At 31.7% G+C, this 5,309-nt stretch overlaps 1 non-coding gene across 1 annotated transcript; it reads right to left on the bottom strand.

Moving 5' to 3' along the window:
- Positions 1–3,503: 3,503 nt before the first annotated feature.
- Positions 3,504–3,575, bottom strand: TRNAC-GCA (transfer RNA cysteine (anticodon GCA)). Its single transcript has one exon. It is a non-coding gene; the product is annotated as a tRNA-Cys (tRNA).
- Between the last annotated feature and the right edge of the window lie 1,734 nt (positions 3,576–5,309).

The following is a 5,309-nucleotide window of genomic DNA, read 5'->3' on the forward strand; positions in this document are numbered from 1 at the left end:
GTGGAAGAAATGAAGTTTAACTCCCCTTTTTATGTTTATGTCAGACCAATCACTTCCCGAAAGGATCTTATACTTTGTATTATTAATATAATCTAGTTTCTTTTTATAATATCGATTTATATAATATAATAATATAATAGATTGAATTTATCTAATTTATTTCTATATCTAATTTATTTCTATATAGAATAGAGTGGCGATTCAAATGAATGATTTATGAGTATAAATCATGAATCAAAAATGGAAAATCATAAAAGATGGAAAAAGCTTTCGGATCTAGTCATATCATTCCATTATATTGACAATTTCAAAAAACTGTTCATACTATGAGCATAGTATGATGTCGGTCAGGCAAATATGCCCCCATCGTCTAGCGGTTCAGGACATCTCTCTTTCAAGGAGGCAGCGGGGATTCGACTTCCCCTGGGGGTAGGGTACTACGAAAGGAAGTTGATCATGGATTATCAATAAACCTATAATTGATTCTTCCTGGGTCGATGCCCGAGCGGTTAATGGGGACGGACTGTAAATTCGTTGGCAATATGTCTACGCTGGTTCAAATCCAGCTCGGCCCAATAATTCGCTGATCCGCCATAACATAAAATGCCCATTTTTTTGTATTTTGTTTTCCAGAAAAGCCAAACAAAAAAATTAGGGAAGAATAAAAAAAGTCCAATTTTCTGATATATCCATCCCTACCGCTATTTGTTTTTTATTTGTTCTATTTATTTGTTCCCATAAATTCTGACCTTGATAATGATCTAGATTCATATCAGGATCATTAAGTATAAAGTTTAATGAAAAGAAAGAGTAAAGTAAAGAAAAAAGACTCTTTTTTTTTTTTCATTTTAAAATTGATTATCGATCGATTTGGCAATAACGAAAGGATTACTAGTAACTAGTAATCCGCGTTGCTCTCACTAAAGCGCATACCCGTATGGATATCAATATATCACTCGCGCCTTTGTTTGTTACAACACGGCGATTCGAATCTAAAATTTAAATAGAAAATGGCTTGAATGAAATCATAAGAATATCTATGCTGTACACTTTTCTTTATTGCCCTGGGATTGTAGTTCAATTGGTCAGAGCACCGCCCTGTCAAGGCGGAAGCTGCGGGTTCGAGCCCCGTCAGTCCCGACGGATACAATAAAAAAAAAATACATCAATTGATCCCTCCATTTTCTGTGAAAGGGAATACAAATGAAAGAATTTCATTCCCAAGGATAGCCTTTTTTATTTATTTTTTCCTTTCCATTTTTTGTTGGGGTTTATTTGTAAACTATTTGTAAACGGTGAAAGTGGAAAAGCAGTCAGATGATACATCATCAGATGATTGTACAAGGAAGGCGGTAGATTATCGAAAAGAAAGAGTGGAAAAGAATATATAGAAATAAAGGAAAGGAATTCTTTTGATTGGGCCAGGAATCCAATTTTGTATTCGGTGTGGATAAAAGAGCTTCCTATGTTATACTATTCAATTCTCGACGGTGAATCGATTTGATAGCTTAGATATTGTTATTCATGATATTGATCCGATTCGATGTCATTGAAATGTAAGTCATCGCATTGAATTTACAAGCGACAAATTTATCATCTCTATGGGATTAAATCCCGAGTTATTGCGAAGTAAAAAAAACAATGAAATTATGGAAGTAAATATTCTCGCATTTATTGCTACAGCGCTGTTCATTCTAGTTCCTACCGCCTTTTTACTTATAATATACGTAAAAACTGTCAGTCAAAGTGATTAATTTGAATGAAACTTGACTTTTTATCAAGGATTTAAGAAAAAAAGGATTCCAATTTCACGTCTTAAATAAATTAAATAAAATGAATGGACTAGAATCAGCAGTATCCTATCAAACTCGATAGTATGGTAGAAAAAAAATATGAATCTTTCTACCATACTATCCATATCTATTATTGTAATGTATAAAGATACAAGCTTAATATAGATGAATCTACAATATGTATCTTCATACATGTCGATATCAATTAAATATATGTAATGAAATATATGTAATGTACATAGTATCTCAATTTTATTTCTTCGCTTGATCTATTTTATTTGTGTTGATTTCAATCAATCTGAAATAATTGAAAGGCAAGTCTTACGATTTTCTAATTCTTTCATTTCATGGAACCGATTTTTAATTTAACTTCTTTTCTTTGATCCATGATATGAAATGAGTCAATAAAGCATGGCATAAATAAAATTCCTAAAATAATAAATAAAACAGGGGGTAAGTGTGCAATATGTGACTACACTAAGGCAAGATCTTATTAAATAAAAGAACTACTTTTTTTCTCTTTGAACAGTAACAGTAAAGAGGGAAGGAAATAAAAACAAACAAATACAGAAAAAAAAAAGGGGGGGGGGTTCCTTGTCCCTCATTGTCCATATATAACTCTGGTAAGAGCTGGTTCATCAAAATAGAAAATTTAGGAAGAATTCTTTTTTTTTTTTAATAAATTGCCTATCATCCGTATCCCTTTTACTTTCGAAATACGAACATGGGAATTATTGAAATGTTTGTTTGATTTTGATTGAAAGGGTATTATTCATAGAATACATTACTCCACTAGAATCCAAGAATTTCGAAATGAAGACTAATAAAATAGTTAAAAAGGCTTTGCAAAACGATCTAGAAAACAATTGATACGGTTTGATTCCTCAACCCAATTAGAAGTACCCCTAGAGTCCACTTCTTCCCCATACTACGAGTGAAAGGGAAAATGTAAAGACTACCATTAAAGCAGCCCAAGCAAGACTTACTATATCCATGTGTATTATGTCCCCTAATTTCTATGAATATGAAACAAATAGGAAGGAATTTTTCCATTATTGTTCACTAATAATAGTGGAATTACCGGTGCAGAGTCAAAAGGAAAAGGGAATTCTGACACACCACCGTTGATGAAACACTTCAATAAATCCGCTTATAACAAGTTCTTATATGATTTCTAGTAAAATCGAGAACCATTAAGCACAAGCAAAATACGCAGTAACACTTTTGGAAGTATCAAAAGAATGTTACTCACATGTAGCAATAATAAGACTTCTTCTTTCTTTTGGTGTCCCTTATTAAGTAAAAGCCAATTATCCATCCAATCTAATATTGATTGGATGCCTGAACACTCAGAGACTTTCATCAGTCTGTATACAAAGTATCTTCCAACCCTTCTACAACCATTCATTAGTTAATTAAACACTCCCGTTATCCAATCTAATTCAAGACTCCGATAGTAGCCCCTCTATTAGTAGGGGAGGGGCTACCATATCAAGATTTACTCATTCCCTTCCACTACTCTAGTTTTTCCTTGAATCCTAGACGTAAGGATTTACAACACTTTAGAAAACAAAACCTCCGGAAGTTTATAATCAAGTTTATAATCAAGAAAGTATCAAGAGTCCTTTTCTTACACTTGTTTTTGCCGGAGAAAATTGGTCGAGTTATATCAGCAAAACAGAATATAGGATTTCGCGTTTTTTGTTGATCAGGCGACACCCGGATTTGAACTGGGGAATAAGGGATTTGCAGTCCCCCGCCTTACCGCTCGGCCATGTCGCCAAAAGGCTACAAACAAAAAAATGAGAGTATCCCCTTTTTATTTTTAGATTGGATCCATACCTTCAATTGGTTATAGTATCTCAAGACACACAATATCTAAAAACAAAAACTTTCCCTTTCTTTTTTCTTTTCTATTGAAAAAGAAAATGTGGATTCTCAGTTACAAAAGTAAAAATGCAGGACAAAAAAATTGGAACCATTAACTATTAACTATTGACGGCAAATTTATGGACGATTCTTCTTCACTTGTCTTTCTCTAATGGTATAAGAAAATAAAAATGGATACATAACTAATTAGTATTGATTTTTTTTTTCAATTTTTCAATTCAATAAAAAAACTTTCTTAATTTCAATTATAAATTATATAATTATAAATTATATTATAATAATATAACAGCAATTATGAGTCTATGTAAACCCCCGAACATAAGTTGTTACACAGCTCTAGTTATCTAATGAGGTATTTTATCTATCTAGATATGATGTCCATAGGGAATCAGCAAGAAATTATCGTGTTTCAATTTTTCATTGAATAGATTAAAATTAAAGAAAAAATAGAATTTTTGATAGAGCACGCCATGTGTTGTCTCCACTAGAGAGCTATAATGGAATAAAAAGAAAAGAGGAAAGACATATATAAATAGAAATGCTATATCTGCATATGTTTAATAAATACAAGCCCTCTTTTCGTACGCACTTCAATCATATTCTAAATATTCTACTAAAAAATAAAAAACTAAAAAATGGGTAAAAACATCTCTCTTCTCTGCGAATCATTTTTTGAACAGAACAATGGAATCTATGAAAAAATTAAGTGCTAGAAAAATCAACTCTCTCCCGATATATATTTTATGATTATTTTGTCTTTATCTCAACGAACAGATCAAATCAGGAATTCATTTCATTTTTCTGGTATTCAATCGGATTGGAATATGGAATATCATAATAATGGTAGAAATTGAATTATTATTTTTTTTTTTGATATTCTATACAAAACTCCATAAGGCTAAATGGCATTTATCAATTCTTTTATGTAGCTGTTTGTTATAAATATAAATTAAAATTTGAGTATAATTTTTCTTCTTCCGTTCATACGCATTTCATACATTCCATATATATTATATGGTATATGGAGTTAGATAAAATTTCATGTGATTCAGTAAACAGAATAGAAATTCAATTCCATCATTATTAGATCGATTCATATGATTCGATGAAGAATGAGAAAAGAATGGGATTTTTTTGATAAATGGGAAATTCAAAATGCTCGGGAATGAAAATGGGGAAATGTATACAATACCTGGGTTGAATCAGATACAATTTGAAGGATTTTGTGGGTTCATGGATCGGGGCTTAACAGAAGAACTTGATAAGTTTCCAAAAATTGAAGATACAGATCAAGAAATTGAATTTCAATTATTTGTGGAAACATATCAATTGGTGGAACCGTTGATAAAAGAAAGGGATGCTGTATATGAATCACTCACATATTCTTCTAAATTATATGTATCCGCAGGATTAATTTTGAAAACCAGTAAGGATATGCAAGAACAAACAATTTTTATTGGAAACATTCCTTTAATGAACTCCCTCGGAACTTCTATAGTAAATGGAATATACAGAATTGTGATCAATCAAATATTGCAAAGCCCCGGTATCTATTATCGATCAGAATTGGATCCTAACGGAATTTCGGTCTATACTGGTACCATAATATCAGATTGGGGGGGGAGG

This window comes from Durio zibethinus, unplaced genomic scaffold (assembly GCF_047325235.1).
Source record: "Durio zibethinus cultivar Kanyao isolate XHJ-2024 unplaced genomic scaffold, ASM4732523v1 HiC_scaffold_2, whole genome shotgun sequence".
NCBI lineage: Eukaryota > Viridiplantae > Streptophyta > Magnoliopsida > Malvales > Malvaceae > Durio > Durio zibethinus.